The sequence below is a fragment of the Equus caballus genome, chromosome 22 (assembly GCF_041296265.1).
Source record: "Equus caballus isolate H_3958 breed thoroughbred chromosome 22, TB-T2T, whole genome shotgun sequence".
Lineage (NCBI taxonomy): Eukaryota > Metazoa > Chordata > Mammalia > Perissodactyla > Equidae > Equus > Equus caballus.
Window position 1 is genome coordinate 32,366,801 of NC_091705.1, and position 26,545 is coordinate 32,393,345.

General features: G+C 42.5%; 1 protein-coding gene across 4 annotated transcripts in view; it reads right to left on the minus strand.

Moving 5' to 3' along the window:
- The window catches only part of CHD6 (chromodomain helicase DNA binding protein 6), a 203,209-nt gene extending 185,785 nt beyond the window's left edge, over positions 1-17,424 (minus strand). For 2 of the 4 annotated variants that reach the window (XM_023626581.2, XM_023626584.2), the window contains exon 1: positions 17,144-17,424. The gene's annotated coding sequence lies outside the window, so the exon portion shown is untranslated. Of the gene's footprint in view, positions 1-13,997; positions 14,049-14,502; positions 16,345-17,143 lie in introns of those variants that run through there. The other 2 variants (XM_070247063.1, XM_070247062.1) reach the window with 2 other exon arrangements.
- Positions 17,425-26,545: the final 9,121 nt, after the last annotated feature.

Below are 26,545 nucleotides of genomic sequence, written 5' to 3' on the forward strand. Positions count from 1 at the left end.
AATAAAACCTCATGAACTGTATAAAGACAAGGTCTTGATAATCAGTGGTCCTCAAGAAATAGCAAAAGAGGACTCTCATGTTTCACAAGATTTAGAGTCAACTACGAAAATCTTTTCTGAAAGTCTCATTAACACTATCACATTTTCTTAATTAAACACCTGAGTGCCCTGAATGGCTTTAATCCTAAAATGGAAAATAACTCTGAAAACAAAGCCTTTCCTAGCCTCAAGAAGATGTGCACAAGCAGGTCTGCAATGGGTGCTGGGTTCCGCTTTAGAACTTTGTCATTAGTATAAGCAGGCCAATTCCCAGCCAGTGGTGGGGGGCACGGAAGAAGGCAGGCAGGGAAAAAGGCTGGGAAACTGGGCCACACCGTCCTTTACAGGGATTTTCATTTCCATTCCCCAAATCCTGTGACTACCAGATCACATTAATCAATTTTGAACGGTAAAGACACATGACAACTTAATACAATGCATGATCCTTGACTGGATTCTAGATGCAGAAAAATAAAAAAGCTAGAGAACATGTGAATGGGAAGATTTACATATGGACACACTGGTTTTAAGTCAAGTTTCCTCACTGGCATAACTATATTATAGTTATGTATCTTTTCTCTCAGCATAGAAATGCAAAACTAATTAGGGGAGAAGTGTCACAATGTCTGCAAGTAACTCTCAAAGGCTATGGCTTAAAAAAAAAGTATATATAGAGAGAGAAAACAAATTTGGCAAAATGTTAATAACTGGCAAACCTAGGTAAAGGGGAGATGGGTGTTGATGGTACTAGTCTCATAACTTTCTGTAGGTATGATGTTTTTCAAGATACAAAATAGCAGGGGTAGAGGTATAAAAGCCTTCAATTATAAAAGAAGTTATTAATTTCTGTATGTTCCAATTCCCCTCCATTAGAATAGAGAATGAAGAGTTGACAGAAAAAAGCTTCACAGCATTTTTAAATACTATCCCCATTCACAAATAAATAAAATTTATTTGGCAAAGAGATATTATTTCAAATGCACAAACCAAGTCAGTCTCTATACCACATTGATAAATTTCTGAGTTACTAAACAGATTAACAGAATCCAGGTGTTATTGTTAAGGTTTACCTTCCACATGTTGTGGAACTACTTTAAGAATCTAGATACTTTATCTGGATTCTTTATTTTAAAGGGTGTATTAGCACTAACAGGTTTTACGCAAATGCCAAAAGTTAAAGGCAAACTTACGTGTTTGTGCTAATGAGGAGAGACAGTATGGATAAACCAAGTTCATATGCAGACTTGTTTTCATTATTGAATTTTAACTTCCTAAATCTTTAATCAGAATTATGAGGAAGTAAAACTGAGCAAAAAGTTTCATCTCCATCCACTCTTGTCCCTAAAGGAATTTCTATTTAATAACAAAAAGAAGCACATGAAATAAAAATGCCCTAAGTATTCAACTAGGAGTACTTGAATAAAAGAAAACTGATTTTAGTCAAAGCAAATACGTATTGAGAACCTACTATGTACAAATCTCTACAAAGAACTCAAAGTACAAAGACTAGACTTTGCACCCAGGGGGCCACAATTTTGTTGGAGAAGAAAAACATACAGAAAATTAAAGAAAAACAATAATGGTTGCCTCTGTCTTCCCTTGTTCCAGCTACCAAAGCCTCAATTCAAAGTCTTATCTCCTAGCCTACTGCAAGAGCCTCCTAACTCATTAACCTGTCGTCAGGTCTTTCTAAACCACTGGTTCTCAAAAATGGGTGCATAGTGGAATCACCGAGGAAGTTATCAAAACCCCAATACCTGGGTCCCCCCCTCCACAGAATCAGATTTCACTGCATGCAGCCTGGGCACTGGTGTTTTTTAAAGCTCTCCAGGTGATTCTGAATATGCAGCAAAGTTTGAGCACCACTGTTCTAAACCAAACTCTGCTGCCCAAGTGAAGAATACAAACTACTCTTCTGCACTAAAACCTCTGACCTCTCACTGCCAACACAAATCTAAACCCCTTACCAGGATCTTCAAAGCCTTTCAGTCTCCAACCTACTCCTCTAGCCCCATCGCCCACCACAACTCCACAGCTCTCCACTACACTCCAGCCACACGGAACTTACATTTGCCAACATCCCCTCACAGGATACTTCCAATGCATAAAAGGCTCTCCAGACTCACAGATACCAATCCCATCTCAGATTATTAAACTCCAAATCAACTTCCAAGAATTTACAAGTTTCTTCCTTTCAAAAGTCTTAACCAACTTCCTTGGGTAGATGGTTGCTCCCTCTTCTTGCATTCTAACAAAACTCTGTCCATAGCTCTAACTTGACATTCAGCATGATGTTTGCAGCTGCAGTTTACATTTCTGTCTCTTCTAATAGACTGTGCACTTCTCAAGGACAGAAATCAAGTGCATTTATCTTCAAGTTCCTGGTTCCCAGCAATGGATGAAACAAAACGGAAATTCAATAATTGTTTACTAAATAAATGGGCATCACATACTTGTGGAATAAACAAAGAACAATATGAGAAAAGACAAAGGCAGCCCAATATGAAACGCCAAATTAGTTACAGAGGCAAAATGTGACTCCAGAAGCGCAGAAGAGAAAGAAAGTGTTTCTGGCAGACGTGAGGGGCGGGGAGGCCCCATGAAGACATTGGGACTTGCTCTCAAGTCAAGGGAGGAAAATATCTAGATCAGCCAAGAGTGAGGGGCAGAGAACTATGAGCATGGAACATAGGACAAAGCCATTTAGCTCTGCCTTGGGTTTCCTCAAAAGATACCCTAAAAAAAAACTTTAGAAATTAATCATGCTTTTCTTAGTTACATAAACCTATTCTCTGTCTCATTATCCTGCTTTATTTTTCTTCTTAGCCCTTATCACCACTCGATATACTATGGTTCTGCATATTCAAATACTCCTTAGAATGTAAGTTTCATGAGCGCAGGAACTTCGTGTTGTTTACAGCTGCAGCCCCAGGACTTGTATCAGTGCCCAGCACATGGTAAATGTTTAGTATACACTTGCTGAATGGACAAATGAACATATAATTATAAGCTTCTGCTCTAATGCTTCCTTTCACCTAGAGATTTCCTCCTACCTCACCCAGTCTCCTAGCAGCCAAATCCTGCCTATCCTTCCAACCTTGGTAAGTGCCCTGTCTGACTCAAGGCCTTCTCTGACTCGTACCTCTCCCTTTTCTGAACTCCCGAAGTCCTTTATCTTTCATTTGTATGGGCTACCTTGTAATAGCAGAATTATCTCCATACAGGTATTTATACATATCTTATCTCCCCTTTATATTGTAAATTCTTTGAGGGCAAGCTCTAGGTCATTTCCCTTCCCACCCCTCCCCAGAGCGTAGTGCCTTGTAGAGTTGCTCAGTAATCCCTGTTGAATAAAAGGAAAAATTAAAAGTGGAAGTAAACATTTAATATCTCAGTATTAACACCAGAAAGGTTAAGATCAGCAATGACTTATCTGCATTCATCTTGGCCCTGTGATACTTTATTCTTTAAAATTATAATATCCAACACTTACATCATGCTTATAACATGTCAGGCATTTTTCCAAGGCTTTCCACAAATTAACTCATTTGGAGCCAGGTATTATTATCTCCATTTTACAGATGAAGAAACTGAAGCATTGAGGGGTTCACACAGCCAGTAAGTGGTGGAGCTGGGATTCAAAGTCAGGTGGTCTGGCTGCAGAATCATGTACTTAATGTTGTAATGCCTTTATGAATGCTAAGCAGCGTCCTATTCATAAAGCTTAATGTGGCCTTCGGAGAAACTCACTTGGAAAACATTAGAGATGTGAGGATTTTTAAGGCAAGGAACTACCCTGTCACATCAAAGATGGAATTCCAGAAGGCAGTAAAAGTAGGTAACAGATCAGAGAAAAGGAATGGAGCTTTTTTCAGTACAATGCTAGTAAGAGGCAGTCACCCTTGGACCTAAGACTTCAGGAGCAGCTCTAAGAAGGGATGGAACAGAGAGGTAAACCTAAACTTTGGCATGAAGTTATCTTGGGCAGATCCCATATTCTATATATAATAGAGTGGTACGGACAGGGCTGACCCATGGCTGACTGGTTAAATTCAAGCATTCCACTGCAGCGGGCCAGGGTTCACCAGTTCAGATCCTGGGCATGGACCTACATGCCACTCATCAAGCCATGCTGTGGTGGAATCCCACATAGAAGAAGTAGAATGACCTACAATTAGGATATACAATTATGTACTGGGGCTCTGGGGAGAAAAAAAAAAGAGGAAGATTGGCAAGATTAGCTCAGGGCCAATCTTCCTCACCAAAAAAAATTTTTTTTTAATCCTTTAAAAAAAAAGAGTGGTATTGAGATAGTTCCGCATAGAGAATGGCAGCAGACTGTAGTGCTTAAGAATGTAGGGCTTGGGGCTGGCCTCATGGCTGAGTGGTTAAGTTCATGCACTCTGCTTCGGCAGCCCAGGGTTTTGCCAATTCGGATTCTAGGTGCCCACATGGCACCACTCATCAAGCCATGCTGAGGCGGTATCCCACATGCCACAACTGGAGGGACCCACAACTAAAAATAAACAACTATGTACCAGGGCCTTTGGGGAGAAAAAGGAAAAATAAAATCTTAAAAAAAAAAAAAAGGAACATAGGGCTTTTGGGGCTGGCCCCATGGTGGAGTGGTTAAGTTCGTGTGCTCCACTTCGGCGGCCCAGCGTTTCGCTGGTTCGGAACATGGGTGCGGACATGGCACCACTCGTCAGGCCATGCTGGGGCAGCGTCCCACATGACACAGCTAGAGGGACCCACAACTAAAATATACAACTATGTACTGGGGAGATTTGGGGAAGAAGCAGCAGGGGGAAAAAAAAGAAGAAGATTGGCAACAGTTGTTAGCTCAGGTGCCAATCTTTAAAAAAAAAAAAAAGAATGTAGGGCTCAAACTGCCAGGCCACTAGTTCTATACTTACAGACAAGTATAACTCCTTTGTCTCCATTTCCTCAACTGTCAAATGGGCTTAATATCAGCACTTCGCCATGAGGATCAATGATAATAATCCATATATATTCATCAGGATGGACTTGGTTATGCTGCAGTTAAAACCCCATTTAAAAAACTCAAGCAGTTTAAAGCATAGGCTTACTTGCTTACAGTATGTAACCACTGCAGATTTCTTTCAAGAAAAAGAAAAGGTTATCTGCCTAGAAGTGTCTCACATGACTTCCACTCAAATTTCAATATCCAAAGCAAGTCACACAGCCACGCTCAACTTCAAGGTGAGGGAGAAGTGCAATCCTACCATGTACCCAGAAGCAGAATACTGGTGCACAGTCCTAACGACCACCACACCATGAAGGAGCCTTGCACCATACCTGGCACCTAGTAAGCATTCAATGACTGGCAGCTGCTATTATTATATCATGATTATTGAGGGGTCTGGGAAAAACCTATTCCAATAACCCTAAGTCATAAAGCTGAATGAATACACGGATGTGAAACAAACTATCAAACACATTATTTGCAATAAAGCAAAGGTGAATTTACAAGCAGTTCAAGCTATAACAGAAAGACATGCCAAAAAGTTTCTAGTAAGCAAAAAATAGTAAACAAGAGTTACCAAAATAGTACCACAAGCCTTTTACCATGATATAAGAGAAGAACATGCCAAAATGTTTCTAGTAAACAAGACATAGTAAACAGAAGTTACCAAAATAGTACCTCTCATTTAAGACATGTAAAATCTCATTGATTATATCCTTATTTTATTTTAGAGAACATAAAAAAATTATGCAGTCTTTCACAAATTAACTTCAAATCTCAGAGCACTCCTTCCCCATATTTACCCAATAAGTTCTTAAGCGAAATTCTCCTACGTGGGTTTTCAGGACCCTAACTATCAGAAATAGGAAAGAGTCCTGTTTAGTAAAATGAGAATTGAATTCTAATCCTAACTTGGCTATAAACCAGCTCTATGGCCTCACAAAACATTTACGGGACCAAGACTCCATTCCATCATCCATAAGATGACGAAATTGAACTAGTTAGCCTCTGAAGTCCCTTTCAACTCTACTCTTCTGCAATCCTGAGAAGCCAGAAAGAGGCTTTGGTTTAGAAGAATCTAGTTAAGATGCTGAATTGTGTAAGACCTGATATCGCTTAAATCTTCAACTAGAAATAACTGCCATACCACAACGGCAGCTACAAGCCTAGTTCAAGGGCGAACACGAAGAAAGTGAGGAGTACCAGGGAGAGCCCTGTTAGCAGGAAATGCTGCAGACCGAGCAGAGAAGAGTGGACAGAGTATGACTATGTGTAAATAAGGAGACTGGTATTTGGGCCCAGCTTAGGAAACCAATCTTTAGTAACATCTCAAACAACATTCCAGTTGCAGCACTGGGAACCAGTGACAGCGATGGGAACAAACTTGAAGCCAGGAACCTCCAAACCTCCTAAGCTTGGGATCTGTCAACTATCAGATGTCAATTCCGAGAGACTGGGTTTTCAAACCTTAAGACCCCAAAGCAGTAATCCAAATATCTGCCTAGAGATCAAGAACTTGAAACCCTTTGAAGAAAGTCAAACAGAAGAGCCCAAAGCAGCACATTACAAAATGTTAAGCCTCGCCAATCAGCGATATTTGTGTTTTCAGCTAAACAGAAGGCTCTGCCCAGACAACCTTCCATGACATCTTCACTCACTCTGACAGTATAGGACTGTCCCCTACAACAGAATTAAAGGGACAACAGTGCTGCTTTTTAATGAACACCAATGGAAGACAATATAGCATTAATTCATGCCATAAACAAAGCAACAGACACTGCTACATTAATAATTTTACTATTTCTGCAGCCCTATCCATTCTTTAAGAAGCTTCCGATTCCAATATTTGTGAGTGTATAAAGCACATGGGACACCCTTTACTGTCTCTCAAGCTTCAAGAGTCACTGCCTAAATGACTGACAGTCTCCTACTTAAAAACCTAAAACTAGCAAATATATCTATTAAAATTACGGTATGACTAGAAAGAATCATTTTATGATGTCTGGATAGCATTTTAAAAAGCCGTGACTCTATATGCGGATCTTCATTTACTTCTATGACCATGCTTCCTTCCACTTGGCCTTCACAAAATAATTTCCAATTCTACAATGGATACGGATCAATACATCAGAATCAATGCTATCCTTGATTTTTACAAGTTTAGCATTTGAAGTACACGTGGATGGGCTGGAAGCAGGGAAGCATATACAACCCTGAATGAGTAAGAAAAATCCTTTCTTCTAACAAATCAATTTTTAAATATACTGGAAGGACAGAGGATAAGGCTCAACCTTTCAAGGCAGCCTTGGTGAATACTATTAAAAACAAAGGTTACCTTTATGAACTGAAAAACCATCCTCTAAGTAAGCTCATAAGCCAGAAATACTTTACATAGGGAAAATCTCCATTAACTAGTCTAAGGTAATGAGAACCCTCAATAACCAGGGTTTTATATTAAGAACTGGAAAACTGCAGTATTGCACTTAAAAGCTCCCGTCTTAAATCTTTACATGAAAGAAAAAGGCTTCAGAAGTCATGTTGAAAGACATCATGCATGTTAGTCACAGTCACGAAGGGTCACAAGGCTTGGCTGGAACAGCTATCTTGCTGTTTGCAAAACCTTAAAAGACACAGATCTAAATTTACTTTCTGATCCTACTATTTTCTTAACATCAAACTAACTTTTAGATAAAAATAAACAGGTAAATATAAATGGGCAGATAGTGCCAAATTTTATTATATAATTCGTTTAGTCTCATTTAAGGCTAAAGGATAGTCTTTGTGCCATATTGTATTTCCCTTTCTAAATGAAGGGGAAAAGATCCACTTTTGCCTCCCTTAAAAAGGGGGAGAGGGGCCAGCCCCGTGGCTCAGCAGTTAAGTTCGCACATTCCGCTTCAAGGGCCCAGGGTTAACTGGTTCGGATCCTGGGTATGGACCTATGCACCGCTTCACAAGCCATGCTGTGGCAGGCATCCCACATATAAAGTAGAGGAAGACAGGCACGGATGTTAGCTCAGGGCCAGTCTTCCTCAGCAAAAAGAGGAGGATTGGCAGCAGATGTTAGCTCAGGGCTGATCTTCCTCAAAAAAAGAAAGAGGGAGAGCTAAAGGGTCTAGAGCTGTGCTGTCAAATGCCAGTGCCACTAGCCATATGTGGTTATTTAAATTTAAATTACCCAATATTAAATAAAATTTTAAATCCTGTTCCCTAGTCATACTAGCCACCTTTTCAGGGCTCAAAAGCCACATATAACTCATAGGTCTCGCACAGATATAGGACATTTTCCATCAGAACACAAAGGTCTACTGGACAGTTCTGATCTAGAACAATGTTTCTCAAATTTAAATGTGCACAGGGGCTGCCCCGTGGCCGAATGGTTAAGTTTGCGCGCTCCGCTTTAGCGGCCCAGGGTTTCACCAGTTCGGATCCAGGGCGTGGACATGGCACCACTCATCAGGCCATGCTGAGGTGGCGTCCCACGTGCCACAACTAGAAGGACCCACAACTAAAATATACAACTATATACTGGGGTTTTGGGGGGAGAAAAAGAAAAAAAAAAGAAGAAGAAGATTGGTAACAGTTGCTAGCTCAGGTGCCAATCTTTAAAAAAATAAATAAATAAATGTGCACAAAAATCATCAACATAGCTTGTTATAACACAGATCACTGGGTCCCCACGCCAGGTAATTTATTTCAGTTGGCCTGGAATGGGGCCCAAGAATTTGCATTTCTAACAAGCTCCAAGATAATGTTGCCTATTATCTTGAGTAGTGCTCTCTATGGTAAAGGACTAGTTTTTGTTTTTTCCCAATCCATTGTGGACTAATACTTTTATAAAATACTAAAAAAGTGAATTACCAGGAAAAAAATTTTTTTTTTTTTTTAAGATTTTATTTTTTCCCTTTTTCTCCCCAAAGCCCCCCGGTACATAGTTGTATATTCTTCATTGCGGGTCCTTCTAGTTGTGGCATGTGGGACGCTGCCTCAGCGTGGTCTGACGAGCAGTGCCATGTCCACGCCCAGGATTCGAACCAACGAAACATTGGGCCACCTGCAGCGGAGCGCGCGAACTTAACCACTCGGCCACGGGGCCAGCCCCAGGAAAAAATTTTTAAAAACACAAAGACTATACCACAAACTTACATTTTTTATTATTAGATTCAGCAACAGACAAATTTTCTAAAAAATGCTGAAAAAGCATCTAAATGCTTCAAGTTCTGTACTTAGATCATCGCAGACAGGTAACAAACAGTCTACAGACCTACACAGATCCACAGACTAACTTTGAGTAGCCCTGATCTAAGAGTTTATTTTAGATTTTTACCACTACCTTTTTGGAGCTAGTCATTAATGATCTCTTTCATATCCTGTATCATTTCCTCACTGTATTTTTACAACTCAAGGCAAAACTGTTAATTCCATTAAGCAGAATACCCCTAAGTCCCTTAAAACGATACTATATAGGGTTTGCTTAAAGAAGCAATCTGACAGCAAAGGAAACCATCAACAAAACAAAAAGACAACCTAACAAATGGGCGAAGATATTTGCAAACCATATACCTGATGAGGATTAAAATCCAAAATATATAAAGAACTCATACATCTCAAAAACAAAAAAACAACCCAAGTAAAACATGGGCAAAAGATCTGAACAGACATTTCTCCAAAGAAGATATACCGTTGGCCAACAGGCACATGAAAAGATCTTCAACAGCACTAATTATCAGGGAAGCGCAAATAAACACTACGATGAACAGATACCACCTAACACCCGGCAGAATGGCTATAATTAACAAAACAGGAAATAAGTGTTAGAGAAGTTGTGGAGAAAAGGGAACTCTCATCCACTGCTGGGGGGGAGTGCAAACTGGTGCAGCCTCTATGGAAAATAGTATGGAAGTTCCTCAAAAAATTAGGAATAGAACTACCATACAATCCAGCACTTCCACTGCTGGGTTTTTATCCAAAGAACATGAAAACTCGAATGTGTAAAAATATATGCACCCCTATGTTCATTGCAGCATTATTCACAATAGCCAAGACTAGGAAGCAACCTAGGTTCCCATCAAAGGACGAATGGACAAAGAAGATGTGGTATATGTACACAATGGAATACTATTCAGCCATAAAAAGGTAAAATCTGGCCATTTTTGACAATATAGATGGACCTTTAGGGTATTATGCTAAGCGAAATAAGTTAGAGGGAGAAAGTCAAACACCATACCTCACTCATAAATAGAAGATAAAAACAACAACAAACAAACACAGAGATAGAGATTGGATTGGTGGTTACCAGAAGGGGGAAGGGAGGCGGGTGAAAGGGGTGATTAGGCACATGTGTATGGTGATGGATTGTAATTAGTCTTTGGGTGGTGAACACGATGCAACCTACAGAAATGGAAATATAATAATGTACAGCTGAAATTCATTTAATGTTATAAATCAATGTTACCACAATAAAAAAGCAAAAGAAGCAATCTGATAGTGTCATCATTTATAATGTGATCCAATTCTGTCATATGGTCAACAAGGATGATGGCTTGACTTTTTCATGCTAACCCATGGTTGAATTAAGACTGCTAACACTGCAAGACTTAAGCCAGAATCCACAATGAACATTAATAAAGTCTTCTGTGTTACATCATAAAAAATGTCTTTCAGTAAAAAAAAATCTATGATCTGGACCTTGCTTACCAGATATAATCCTTCCAAAGATTTCTTAGAATACTGATGGTTTCCTTGAACCCAAAGTAAACAGTCCAGGTAAACGTCTTTACTCATGTACTCTTAGGGAAGGAACAGATCAAAGACCACCCCCCATAAGGGCCAATGCCCTTCACCAAACCGCCTAAAGCTTAGGTGTTTTCCCCAATCTACACATCAAACCAAACAGATTTTTCTTTTATTCAACTTCTGGTCTGGCCCCACAAATGGACTTCTATGAGAAAATCTCCAGGATAACTTCAAGCTCGGCCACTCCCTAGAGACTACTCTTAGAATTTTCTTGTCACTCTAGAATTTTGCTTTAAAAATTTACTTGACTTTCACTTAAGTAAATTATAAAATAAGGCTCTGAGAACTTTAACACGGGATCCCTTTTCCTATAGCAACAGCCAGTTTAACAGAACTTGAGATACATGCACATTCTCTGTAAAAATAAGCTTACATGCTCAACTAGACATTATTATTTTAAGAAAAAGTCCACTTAAATTAACAACATTACGGGGCTGGCCCAGTGGAACAGCTGTTGAGTTCGCATGTTCCACTTCAGCGGCCCGGGGTTCACTGGTTTGGACCTCAGGTGTGGAGCTATGCACTGCTTGTCAAGCCATGCTGTGGCAGGCGTCCCACATATAAAGTAGAGGAAGATCAGCATGGATGTTAGCTAAGGGCCAGTCTTCCTCAGCAAAACAAACAAGAGGAGGACTGGCAGCAGATGTTAGCTCAGGGCTAATCTTCCTCAAAAAAAAAACTTAACATTAACAGAAAAGTTGCAAGGTATCTCAGACACAGTCTAAGGAATAGAAAAACGGAAGGATTCTTTTTCATTGTTCCTCTTACAATATAAGAAAGAAAACTCTTTTTCTCCTAACATATTGAATGAAGCAATAATGGAATGAATAAGTAGTAGTACTCAAAGAAAGAAAATGTCAGGAGCTTTTGCCATGGCCACCCCTCCAGTCCCATCTGCAGAGGCAGATGGCTGAGACCAAGAGACCGGGACTCTCTAAGACTGTCTTGCAAGTGTCCTCATGCCTCCCACTCCAACTTTTACTCTTACCAGGCTGCCTGGGGAGGGCAGGGAACAGCTTTCCAAGTATAATAATAAGGCAGGGAAGAATTCTGGGGATGACCCTTGCCTGGATCTGCCCAGAGGGAGAAGAACTACTTCCCCACGCCCAGGCCAACTGATCCGGATTGAGACTGCAGGATCTTCTAAAGGGCAAAAAAGGTCAAAAGAAGTCAGCCTCCAGGCAAAATATTTTGCTCATACAAAACAATTGCTTTGGAATGACCTAAATCAATGATCCTTAATATTGTTTTTGCATGCGGGTAGGAAGAGACAGGGAGGAGGGGAAAAGGAGGGTGGGAGTCACAGATACCTTTGAGAATCATAAAAAGCAACCAATTCACTTCCCATAAAAATGCACACACAAACAGTGTTTTGCATACTATTTTGAGGAGTTCATAGACCAGCCAAAGAGTCCCTAGGAATGCATGAATCCCAGGATAAAAAGCATCAACCTAAATAGGTAGAAACTGAAGGTCAATGTTACAAGACTCAGACCTTCTTTTAACCTGAAGCCTGAACTTTTACGTAAAGACAATCTTAGAACTAAAAGATATAGAAATTCCAAAAATAAAATACTTTGGTCACATACTGTACAAGAAAATCCAAAATATATTAAAAATTTACTGATAAAATATTTGATCCAGGGGCCGGCCTGGTGGCACAGCAGTTAAGTTCGCATGTTCCGCTTCTTGGCGGCCCGGGGTTCGCCGGTTGGGATCCCAGGTGCGGACATGGCACCACTTGGCAAGCCATGCTGTGCCAGGCGTCCCACACAGAAAGTAGAGGAAGATGGGCATGGATGTTAGCTCAGGGCCAGGCTTCCTCAGCAAAAAAGAGGAGGACTCGCAATAGTTAGCTCAGGACTAATCTTCCTCAAAAAAAAAAATGATTTGATCCATAAAATTAGGTCAATGAACCATCCCTACAAGAATCTTTTAAAAAGTAGAAAAACAGAAATCTCCCTCTGCTTGTTTAGAAAATTTAAATATGTATTCATCACTTCGTATTTATGTTCAGATTCGTGTCTTGAAGTTACCTTAAAATTCTACTTCCCAGTATTCCTGAAATTTTCACATATTGTCTTAGTATGTTAAGTTCTTCTGAAAAAGCGGACAAAAGCACCATGGAAGTCTATTCAAAAAATGGAAAAATCAATTTTTTCCTTGCTAAAAATTTTAAGTCTTTCATTATGACTATAAAGAAAAAATGTTCATCAATTAAAAAAAGAAAACATTCCTCAAAATAGGAGCTATTTATGACATAAACATTACCAAAGATTCTAAAGGTCTCAATGATGGCAAATGACATAAAGAATAAATGTAGAAGGATGTAAACAATCACTATTACCAACTATAAAAACCAACTAATGTAAGTACTACAAGCAAAAACAAACATTTTTCTCTGGATTTTATGCAAATAATTTAGTTCAGAAATGGGAACAGAGATGGATATTTTAAAATAACTCCATTTCACTACCTTCAGGACTTTTATGGAAGTAACAGAATTTCTCATGAGGGTAACAATGCTCCCACAAAATGAACATTTTGGCAAGGAAAAAGTGACTGCACTCTCCCTCTGCACTTCACAGCTATTACTGTACCAGGCTACCCCGAACTCCAAGTGCCCCAGGAAGACCACTCCTATGCTATGGAGACAGGGAAAAGGGTGCCCGCACTGTATTCCAATTTGCCTCCTCAGTGACAAATTCTTGAAATAGAGAAGTAAAAATGGACGCATATGTGGAAGAACTTAGGCAAAGTGTATTAGTTAACCTAGCACCATACCACGAAAACAGGAGAGCATGCTCCAGCATTTGAAGAAATCTTCAGAGAAGACTGTTGATGAAAAGAATATATGCTTTGAATCCAGATGACCTGGGTTCAAATGCTGGCTCTAACATTTACTAGATTTATGGCCTTGAATAAGTTACTCCATTTCTCTGAGCTGCAGTCCAGCCTCACGAAGGAGCTATGAAAACAGAGATATTTTCTCATCTCTGTAGACCTAGTACCTGGCTGCATGCTGGACACACACCGGGTACTCATTCAATGCTGGTTCTTTGCTTCCCTCACAAGTATGTCACATTCTACTGCAAATAAAAATGTTCTCTAGGGAACAGATATCTAAGCTCTAGCTATTACTTTATGTCTTTCAAAGAGTTTTCAATATAACAACCTGGTACAGGAGAATGCACGCAGTCCCACGGAATTCACTGCAGCTCTTCACCTGAATTAAACAAAAGCTTTGAATGACGGATGGAAGTATAAAGAGGACCACAAATTATTTATTAAAAATAAAATTATTTCAGGGGGCTGGCCGAGTGGTTAAGTTCGCGTGCTTGGCTGCAGGCAGCCCAGTGTTTCGTTGGTTCGAATCCTGGGCGCAGACATGGCACTGCTCATCAAACCACGCTGAGGCAGCATCCCACATGCCACAACTAGAAGGACCCACAATGAAGAATATACAACTACGTACCGGGGGGCTTTGGGGAGAAAAAGGAAAAAAATAAAATCTTAAAAAATAAAAAAATAAAATAAAATAAAATTATTTCAAACCTTGCCATACTGGGGTGACGAAAACATAGTCTCCTCAATTGATTTAGATACTGTCACTGTCCTAGATAAAGTCATTGTCATATACCAAAGTTATTTTTGCAGGTAGAATCCTTGAATCCTAATACCTGTTCGAAACAGTTCAGAACGTGTGTGGTCCATGTGTGACTCCATTTGGTCATTACGAATACAAAGTCTTTCCATGAAAGTTGAAAAACATAGGCACCTACAGTGAGAATCAAGCCCGAGGTTGTGGAATCCTTTTCCTTCATGGCTTAACACAGGAAGACATAACCACAAACTCTGCTTGGGGCAAAGGCATACTTCCAAGAAAACTGAAAAACTTCATTGAAACTTCTACAAATCGAAGAGATCTCCAAGACACAGCCCAACGGCCTGCTGTTTCTGATAGGTTTTCTGTAATATAATGGCAAAAATCCCAAATGTGATCTGGTTTCTAAAGAGATACAATTCTGCTTTAGATTTTCTTTGGTATTTGAAATAGTTATAAAAAAAGTTAATCAATAAATACAAAAAACTAACTGCCAAAAGATTTCCAGAAATGCAGCAGTGTTAGTTGTGGCTCTCCCATTTCACTTCCACCTGGTCTTTCAACTTCTTGCGTGGTTTGCATGAAGTAATATACTGATGGGTTTAGAGAACTTCCAACTATACTAATAAATTACAAAAATAACTATAAAGATATAGAATATTAAAAAGTTGTGGTAAAAGTGATCCTACTGAAAGAGTTTGCAGTGCTATAACAACAGAAGAGCTAAATGCAAAAAGCAAAGAAATAATTTCAGTATAAAAAATCCAACCCCAGGCAGGGTGAGATACCACGATAAGACACAACAAATTTCACAACAGATCTTGATTTACTTTGCCCATGGCCAGACTAGAGCAAGAACAGTAACACAGTCTGGTTACTTTAAGAGAAATTCCAAAGTTTGCAAAAAGGAAAAAGAAAAATCGTAAAGGTTAGCTTTTAATAATCCATTAATCAAGAAAAAAGTTTAAGTAATTCATCATAATTCATCTAGGAAATCTGCCCTGGGACAGAAAGAAGTCCAAAATTAATAGTTTTACCACTCCCTATTTTCCCAGGCCTTCGGTTACAGTCATGCATTGCTTACATGAAACCACCTGTTCCGGTTGGCATAAACCATGTTACTTGACAATTCATGCCTAATCATTTTACCATACATGGATCTCAAGTCTTTCTATTGCCAGAGAGCCACAATGTTCACAAAAACTCTCCCTGAGGTTGCCAACATGATCTTCCAATTTGGCTTACCAGCAAACCCTACTGTGCCATACACAGTCAACGGGTACAGATCTCCAGTAAGAAAGCTCACAATTAGCCTTGGGAGTACAGCAGAGCGGTCCCTTGTCCTGACTTTTCTAAGGTCCACAGCATATCCCCATAAATTATGTTGAAATTTGGGGCCTATTGGGATGGTATGCCTATACGCCATTTGAAAAACAATAATCCAATCTCAGGCAACACTGCAGACACTACAAATTGTAAAAATTTTAAAATCTGTACTTTCTCTGTTCACAGGTCTGTTACACCAGAAATGAGCAGTTTTGAGAAGGTGGGAAATAAGGCATACACACAACCCCAAAGATGCCTGGAGATGACAAAGATTCACTAGAAACCTTCGTCAGATTACTAATAGTCCATAAACCCTAATTTGGAGAACAGGGGCCTACAAGTTCAAAATTGAATTATACCGCCTTATTAAATCCCACACTACGGAAACCACAGCCACATCAGTCATAACTAGAACTAGAAATACTTTATATACACAAATATAAGTGCCTGCTTATGTATTTTTAATTGGATCAAATAAAACTGAAGCTGCAAACAAACTCCAATTTCAATTACCGCACTACTGAGGGGATTTCCTAATAGCGTCTTTTTAAAAACCAAGTAACTGCCAACCCTCTGCACACATCTGACAGGCATGTCCCTGGAAATCTGGGAACAAGAGACTCCGTTACTTTTCAACAGCGAAGGAAATAAATACCCTGAAGGGAACAGATTTCTTTTTTTTTTTGAAGCTCAAACAGGCAATCTAATAACGCACAAAACTTGGCTGCGGGGTTGCTGCACACCTCTAGGGTTCCAATTTTCGGGGCGAGTGCGCGCTAGTGCGTAAGAAGGGGGCGGAGGGGATGCGCGCTCCGAGGACGCGCCGGGGCCCCCGCCCCCTCCCGGAGCAGCCGCCTGGCACCAGCCCACCCTCCTCCACCCCTGCAAACAGACGCAGGACGCCAATAGAGCAACTTCTCCGCGGGGGCGGCGGCGGGAATAGCGGTCACCCCCGCCCCCCCACAGCACAGCGCGGCCCGACCAGGGGTCCCTCCTCAGCCAGGCCCGGAGGGGCCTCCGCACGCCCCGCCCCCGCCCGCCAGGCCCCGGGCCGGGGGCTGCCCGGACCCCCGCCCCTCCGCGCGGCCCGCAGCGGCGCGCTCCCAAGGACGGCCGCCCGGCCCGAGCGCGGCCTGAGCGCGAGCCGGGCGCGACGGAGGCCGGCCCCTCTCCTCAGGCCTCAGGCCGCCGCCTGCCCTCCGCCAGGCCGCCCGCCGCCGGCCCCGCTCGGACCCCGGCCCGGCCGGGCCTCGGCGCTGCCGCAGCCCCTCATCCCGGCTCCATTCATAGGGGCACCCCAGCCCGGCCGGCGGGGCGGGGCCGGGGACCCGCGGACAAGGCCGGCCCGCCGAGGCCGGGGAGGAAAATAAAAAGTTAAGAGAAGAACTTACCTAAAATGGCTCCTGCAGCAGCCAAAATACAAACAGCTATTATTTGGTGAAGTTTAGCTCAGACACCCTGCAAGGACACCCTAACCCGGCTCGGGCCCGCCTCCCCTGCCACGCCATTGGGCTTCGCCGGCCCCAAACACAGACTCATTGGCCAGCCTGGCTGCCGCTCAGGCAGAAACCCATTTCAAGCTTGCTTGCAGGGGCGAGTAATGGGCTCGCTCCATTGTGCTCGTATTTGCATGGATGTGATCGCGGCGCTGATTGGTCGGCGCCGGGGCCGCACCGCCCCCTGCCTCGCGCCCCCCGCCTTGGAGACGCCGCTGCGCGCGGCCCCGCCCCCCGGGACAGAGCGGCGGGGCCACGGGGGCGGGGCGGGGCCGGGGTCCTGCGGGCCGAGGGGCGGGGCGGGGTCTCGCACGCCGCAGACCGCAGGCAGGGGGCGGGGACCTGGAGCGCGCGGGCGGGGCGGGGGTTCAGCCCTAGGTGGAGGTCGCGCAGGTAGCGGGCTAGCAGTCTGGAAGACCCGGGGCTGGCTTCTCCCGGTATGAGAGAGGCTGTGGCTGGGGTCCCGCGAAAGAGAGATTACTCTAGGGCCGAGGTTCTCTAGGCAGAAGCGAGGAGAGGCGAGGGTCCTGCAGGTAGGAAAAGAAGATGCCGAGAAGCCAAGTGAAGAGCCAAGGAGCCCCGTGCTCTGTCTCCAGCCGCATCCCTGCCGCTCTGCCTGGCTCCCTGGCTGTCGTAGCACACAACGGACTTCTTTCCAAGGCCCCCACACACCTCGGGAGATTTCAGCCACGGAGATCCTGCCTTGGATATCTCTGTAAAGGTGTCAAGCTGTGGTGTATTTGTTTATGTTCAAGCCTCTCTCCTACCATCCTTGTGGTATCCTCAAGGACAGGGCCCAGCATATTGCAGAGATTCAACTAATTGTTTAATATTCTTTAATTCGTTCATTACCAGCTAATTTTTGCCCACTAAATGCCAGGCATTGATCTAAGACAGGGGATACAGCTGGAAGTAGGACAAAGGTCCTGCTGTCGTGGAATAGGTGTGCTAAGGGAAAAGAAAGACAGATAGAAGGGGCAGGTAGTGATAAATGCTATAAAGAAAATAGATGGAGGCAAGAAGGGATGGGGAGTTACCTACTTGCCTGGCTGAATACTCCGTACGGAATCCCATTACTGCCACCCTCCCCAGGTGGTGGTAGTCAGCTGCCCCCCTTAACCACCTGCCTGCCCCCATCATGGGTGTTTGCTTAGCCCTCACTAAAAGAATGGTTGGATTCTGAGGCTCATTTTACCTCAATTAAAGTAGGAATGATCTGAGTCTTGATTGCGAGAGCAGTTTGTTGGATACATTTAAGATAAACGTGGTGTGACTTTGTCAGGGGTGGCTGTAATGATTTTGCAGAGCCTTACTGCACCCGGAGAGAGAGCATATTTTTAGTGTCTTTGAAACCCCGGTGTTCCTATGGTTTTCGGCCAGTGGCCCTAACTTTTTGGCCGACACCCGAGATTTCTCCACTTTGAAAATACAGAGATAGCAGCCCCTTGCCGCCTGTCTACCTCACCTGTGCATATTTCTCTTATTTCACTCAAGGCTGGCCAAGACGCCTCACGGTCCTTACTCCTCTTTCTTCCTTCCTTAAATATTAAGCCCCACCTATGTTCCAGGTATTGTTCTAGACTTAAAAGATACACCCTTAAACAAGGCAGACAACATCCCTGTCCTCAGGGAGCTTATAGTCTGGTTGAAAACAAGGTTGAGATTTACACATGAATCCTGAGGGTTTCCAATCCTGCCGGGCTGCTGGTGAGTGAGTATGTGGAGAGCTGGTTGTCCCCGCTGCCTCATAGAGACAGTGTACTTGCCCTTCTGAGCCAGCAGCTCAGGGGCTGAGGCAGGACCACGCAGCTGGTAGCCATAGCCTTTCCACTCCAACACCAGGATTAAAGAGTCTAAAACTCAACCTGAGCACATGGGGCTCAGGTCTGTACACTTTACTTTCTGGAGAGGGGCTGGGAGCAGAGTTGTATCAGAGATAGACTTGGGATGTACATGGGAGTCAAGTGGCCCTCCCTTTGCACAATCAAGTCCCTTGCCCATAAAAGATGAAATAATATAAATGGCTGGGAGAGGAATGGGTCTCCAGACAGAAGGAGGAGCATGTATATGCCAAGGCATAGAAGCAGGAGACAGCATTGGGAGGTGTGGGAGCAGGTGGGAGGGGAGAAGTAGACTTGTCAATAATTCCTGTTCTTAAACTTGAGAAAAGTAGCATGTAAGAAATTAAACACACAGGGATACAAATGTTATGTCACTAAACAAAAAATCAATAGAAGTACAGTAGGCCCCCTTTATTCATGGGGGGATATGTTCCAGGACCCTGCAGATAGTACTGAACCCTATATATATATAGAATGTTTTTTCCTGTACATACATATCTATGATAAAGTTTAATTTATAAATTAGGCACAGTAAGAGATTAAAAACAACAACTAATAATAAAATAGAACAATTATAACAATATACTATAATAAAGTTATCTGAATGTGGTCTCTGTCTCTCTGAAAATATCTTGTACTATACTCACCCTTCTTGTGATGATGTGAGATGATACAATATCTATGTGGTGAGATGAAGTGAGGTGAATGACGGAGGCATTGTGACATAGCGTCCTGGGAATGAGATTTCATCATACTACTCAGAACAGTGCACAATTTAAAACTTATGAATTGCTCATTTCTGGAATTTTCCATTTCATATTTTTGGACAGCGGTTCACCATGGGTAACTGAAACAGTAGAAAGCTAAACTGTAGCTAAGGGGGGGCTGCTATATGTGATTGATTCATAAATGAATGGTACAGGTACAAGCAAAGGAAAGATCTGGAAGCCGCACCCCGGGAAAGCAGCAGGCTTGATCCTCCAAGAGTCAAGTCTGCAGAACTGAGCAGGGTTAGTGGAATCTGACCCTTAAAACACTTCTGTAGCATCCAGGGACCTATGGGTAGGCACTGGAGGGGAAACAGAGACAGCTAAGTGGCTTTTAGCTGTACCTATTCGTAAGGATGTCTTAGCCTGGGTTCTCCGGAATGCAGAAACTGATTCTATACGGTAAGAGTGAGAGGCAAAAGGAGAAGGCAGGGAAGAGGGAAGAGCCAATACCAGAACGGTTATTCATCTGGCCTCCACTAAGTGTGGCTGATTGCTGCTGCCCAAGGGATCATCTTCTGAAAAGCTACATAAAAAGATTCTCAGTATAGTCTGTGGGAGGGGGAAGGGAAGGAAATTTATCCACCAGCTCATCTCCCTTTGGATAAAGATTCACTCCAGTTGTTCGTGCATAGGTGCCAAGTGGGGTTCTGTGGTGTCTCAAAACTCCGTGTCAAGAGGCACGCAGCAGGACCAGGAGACAAAGCGTTATCAGGGTGCAGCTGCGTGAAGTCAGATGGAGCCCACGCAGAGCTGGACACCACAGCAGCTGCTGGAACAAGAGATGGTTGATGCTAAGAGGCCCCGTAGTTCTGCTATGGGGGTGACATCAGTGATGCATGACTTTCTGTACCATATAGTGTGTCCATGTTTACAAAGCACCCCAGAAGAGAAATCTTTAAGAGCTCTGAAGGGGAGCCACAGAAGGTCTTCCAGTAGTTCTAGAACTTGCTGATAGTAACTCTATAAACACAAGTTGCGTCCTGCCTGACCGTGTTCTCTCTTGCCTTCTTGCCTCTGTTAACTTGTCTGCTTCCTCTGTTAGACCATGAGCTTTTTATTGTTCTTGTTTATATATCTGTGGCAGAGAAAAGGCTATTTTCACCAGTCCATTTCATTTTCCTCCTAGGCTTCTAGCAAAACTACATTTCTCCGTAATCAGGTAGGCCCATGTGACTGAGCTCTGGATAATGGAATCTGGATAGAAGCGATAGAAATATCCCCTGAAACCTCCCGTGTGATCCTCCAAACTCTCCTCCATTACTCATCTGCTGGCCAGATACAAAAATATCCAGCAGGGGACTTAGAGGCCCAGAAAATGGCAATGAAATGAGCCTGGGTCCCCAGCTGACTGCACGGAGCAGAACCCCTGTGCTTACCTGCACTAGGCTATGCTAGGAGGGAGAGAGAAACTCTGATAGTGTCAAGTCACCGAAATGTGAAGGTGGTTTGTTACAGCCATTAGCACACTCTGACTAATACAGCACTTGTCCAACTTCATTTGACTCTATGTCCCTCCAGGGCAGGGATGGCGTTTATTTGGCTTTGTAACCCAAGTATTACTGCAATGCCTGATACATAGTAGGAATTGCTCAAAGCATGAATGGGTGTGAATGAGCTGATAATTGAGCCTGGTCTTAAAGGATCAGAGGTAGAATACCATTCAAGGTGACAGGTAGAAAGTGTTCCACCCAGGGGGCATAGCGTGTGCAGAGGCAGAGAGACCAGAGAGAACTTGCACAGTTCTCAGCAGGGCAAATGGTTCACGATGCGAGAGGGAGATGGCTCAGGTGAGGCTAGAGGGAAGACAAGGGCCAGGTCACAAGAGGTCGTATTCATTACACAAAGAAGTTGGGACTTTATCCTACAGGATTCGTTTGAGGATTTTACACAAGGACATGATATCATCAAGTTTACGTTTAAGAAATCTCTCTCTAGCAGCCTAGAAGGATGAATTAGAAAGGAAGAGGCAAAAATATGGATTTTTTTAAAGCAACGTTTCCCTTTGCCCACAAATCGCTTGTTCCATAAGGTGGCCCACCAAAAAGAGGTTTTGGGGCTCAAGCTGGTTTGGGAAGTTGTGCATACTCTAGCCCCTCTTGGAGGTTTCCATTGCTCATTAGCATATTAAGAACTCTGAGAGCTTGCTTTAATGAAATCTGTTAAACTTTATTGTACTAGTTCTCAAAATTATTTGACCACAGAACCCTCTTTTTATTTAATACTATTGAAACTAGTATTAGGAATAGATTTGCATACATATAACAGAGAAAAAGAACAAGGGCATAAGAAGATTAAAGGTTATTTTTGTTTTGCATAAAGGAAATCTGGGAAGCAGGCAGTCCGAGAGTGGCATGGCAGCTTTATGGTACCGTCAGGAATCCAGGCTTCAGTATTTTTGCTCCACCATCTTTAGTTTTCATTCTCAAGGTCACTTCATGGTTCAAGATGGCTACTGGAGCACCAATGCACATGTCCTTGGAAGGGAAAAAGGAAAGGCAAATGGAAAAAGTGGAGCTGAGTCATGTCCCTTAAACAGCCTTCCTGGAAATACTACACATCGCTTCTGCTTACATCTCATTGTCACTTGGCCACACCAAGCTGCAAAGGAGGCTGGGGAATATGGTATTTTATTTTGTTTGGCTATGTGCTGAGTTGAAAAGTGAGGCTCTGTCACTAAAGAATTGACTCAACTAGCAGTCTCTGGCACAATGTCCCGCAGGAATAATGTCCCACAGAACATAAGTTGGGATAAAATGACTAAGTAAGGAGATTGATTTTTTTTGAACATTTTTAACAGCTTTATTGAGGTATAATTCACATGCCGTACAATTTGCCTGCTGCAAGTATACAGATTAATGATTTTTAGTAAATTTATACAGTTGTGCAACCATCACCACAATTCAGTTTTAGAATGTTTCCATCACCTCTGAAAGTTTATTTCTTCCCATTTGCAGTCAATACCCATGCCCACTCCCAGGCCCAGGCCACCACTGACGTGCTTTCTTCTCTATAGTTTTGCCTTAGAAATTTCATACACACAGAATAGTACAATATGTAGTCTTTTGTGTCTCGCTTATTTTACTTAGCATGATATGTTTGTGTCTCATTCATGTTGTAGAATGTATTGTTAGTTCATTCTTTTTTTATTACTGACTGGTATTCCATTGTATGGATATGCCACTTTTTGTTTACCCATTCACCAATTGATAGACATTTGGATTGTTTCCACTTTGGGGTGATTAGGGGTAACACTGCTATGAATATTCACGTACAAGTCTGTATATGGACATGTGTTTTCATGTCTCTTGGGTAGATACATAAGGAGGTTGATGTTTAAAATTGAGCACATTCGTTGAAAGGAGGTTTATTGAATGCCTACAACCGACAAGCAGTGTACTAGTTGATGGGGATACAACGGTAAATAAAATTCAGCACAAATTCAGCCCTTGTGGAACTTGCAGTCTATAAAGGAGAGATGCATTAGTCAAATACCTTTGCAAACAAATGTAACATCACAGCAGTGGTTAAGTACCGTAAAGGAGCAGCGCATGGTGCTCCGAGAGCCTATGCTGGAAGAATCTACTTTGGTCAAGGAGATCAGGAAAGCTGCCTGTGAGCTGCAATCTGAAGCAAGACAGAACATACCACCCCAATGAGTTTTGTCCTTCAAGTAATATTTCATGAAGCTGTTCACTTATTTTCAACAGTGCTGCCCTTGCAAACAATTTTGAGCCAGTTTATAAGTATGCTGGTCCTGGACCTCTTTGTCCTCAGATAAAGTCCCTGTGTTTTAATCTCTCAGAATTTTTGTTTTCATGATTAGGCCATAACTGATATAGCAAGTTGCATAAGAAAATCAATGTGAGGCCGGCCCCTTGGCCAAGTGGTTAAGTTCGTGTGCTCCGCTCGGCAGCCCAGGGTTTCGCCAGTTCAGATCCTGGGCGTGGACATGGCACTGTTCATCAAGCCGTGCTGAGGCGGCATCCCACATGCCACAACTAGAAGGACCCACAACCGAAAAAAATATATACAACTATGTACTGGGGGGCTTTGGGGCGAAAAAGGAAAAATAAAATCTTTAAAAAAAAAAAAAAGAAAATCAATGCATCTCTTTAGGATCACATCTCACTTATTGCCAAAAGTGAAATTCCCCTGCTAGATCATGAACCTTATTCCCCAGAGCTGGCAGAGAGGGGTTCATGGCAGTTTGCAAAAATAAACTTATAGAATCAAGTGTCTGTGATTTGCCACTGAGGAGATTCCAAACAGTGACCTGTGGTGTGTGGAGGTAACTCCCAAAGAAGAAATAAAAGAATGTGTGTAGCCAGTGGCAGTGCCCCGGCTTGAGTAAATGATGCTAACACCAAACCCTTGGGAAGTTATTGGGCATCTCAGGTGAACTTCACAGGAGCAGACCATTGGTAGATGCCAAAACTTGACCTTGTTGAATGTGAGAAGTCTCTAACCAAACTCCCAGTGAAAAGATATGTAAGCAAGAACGGCACATTATTAAATTATCATGAAAATACAGGAGGTTAATATTCATCAGTTTCATGGTGGGGGAGGGTAAGAGAAGGGTAGGAGATTAGTTGTGAGAGTCTTGACCTGCATCTTTATTTTTTTTTATTTTTTATTTTATTTATGTATTTTTTTGAGGAAGATTAGCCCTGAGCTAACTGCTGCCAATCCTCCTCTTTTTGTTGAGGAAGACTGGCCCTGAGCTAACATCTGTGCCCATCTTCCTCTGCTTTATATGTGGGACGCCTGCCACAGCATGGCTTGCCAAGCGGTGCCATGTCCACCCCCGGGATCCGAACCCGTGAACCCTGGGCCGCCAAAGGGGAACATGCACACTTAACCGCTGCACCACTGGGCTGGCCCCTAAACATTTTTAAAACAAGAATTGTACCTACTGAGCAGCCCAGCCTAGGCTGTCAGATGCTGGCTTTGTTCTCTTTCTATGGGAAGAGGAATCATGATTGCAAAATGGCTTCTGGAACCTGGAACTGGCCTCAAGGGCACTGAGAGGATGCTGGTAAGGGCCAGTATTGTGGAGCTACAGCAAACCAAAGCCCATATCTCCACTATATGGATGAATCTGCCACACAGGGGTCCTTCTGCCAAAAGCACCCTTTTCCAGGGCAAAACTGAATAAGAAGAGTTGAGCCCACAGGCTTTGGAGCCTGAGAGATAGCTTTACCACTTAGGGAAGTCATATAACTTTTAGAATTTCTTGATTCCAATAATAGAGTTGTTGTGTGGATTAAACAAAGTAGTTAGCACATGGTAACTGCTCAACAAATTGTTAATTACTACCTTATTATTACATCCTTTGCTCTGGCTCCCATTTTCCCATGTTCTACACAGACCTTCCCCCTTCTGTTGACCTGCTCTTTTTGAAACATATTAATTCCATTGATTCGCCTGAAGTTAATCTCTGTTCTTCTTGCCTTTAGCCTGGGGGACCTTCTGTCTCTCAGAGTGTCTTCTGCTGATATATTGCCTCTGTCCCTTATGTATTAATCTGACTGATTTAACTCTTAAAGTGCTGCAGAGACCTCTCACCCGTGTATAGCACTATTACTATTTTGATTTTTTGAAATCTGAGTTTATACATATAAATGACTGTGCTCACTTTCAGTAACTATGATTTATGGAAAGTCACACCTCACATGTTCTTGGGCAGAGTTTTTTAAGAACACTGGTCACCCTACTCTGAAACAGCTCCATAAATCCTTCATTCTCACTCAGCAGTGGACTTTTCCAGCAGGGACAGACAATTTTAGCAGGAAAAACTTGCCTAAGCTGAGGCTTTTTACCAAGCCTCGAGTTGCTGTGGAATCCTTTCCCTTATGTACGCAATTCCATCGGCATTACTGACCAATTTAGAGAGACTGCCATGTGCAAATTGACAATCAAAGAAGCAACGCTATTTTACACTCTAGGAATAAAGCACTAAAGTTTTTAAAATTAATCAATTAGTTTCTATGTTTTTGCTGAGGTAAAGCATGGCTGCCATCCTCCAAGGTGGCCCTCAATGATCTCCACGTGCTGGGATTCAAATTCTTATATCATCCTAATTGAATTGGGCCAACTAGGAACAGCTTGCAGTGTGAAACTTATTTCCCATCTCTGGACATTGGCTTTCTAGATGTAGTCATTTCATCTGTAAATGGGAATATCCCTTTGTCTAGGCAATTTCTCAGGGTTGTTGTAAGGGTCAAATGAGATGTAGCATGTGAAAGAGCTCTGGCATAAACCTAAGAATTATTGTTGCGGATTTCAAGGGTAGCGTTTTATACACGGGACATCAAAGTATAAACCCTTTATGTTTAATTTGCACATGTCCTAGTGATGACCATGGCTCATATTCATAAACCAGTGGCCTCACATTGTTGAATGTCAGTGCCTTCAAAATCTTTTGACTCAGGGCCCTAGAATCTACCAACTGCTAAGGAGTGACATTTTCCAGATCCGACTGCTGATTGGTCATAGAGAATTGCCAGAGGGCTGCCCCTTTCATTTATTTCTGAAATATTCTTTTGGCCAATGCTCTGATAGCAGCATGTTTTCCATTAAATCTTTCTTGAGCAGTTTTAAAGTGTAGACTATGCCCTCGAAGGGCCAGTTTTGAGCCCCATGAAGAAATACCAGCACTTCTGCTCACTCAACAAATGCATGGTATC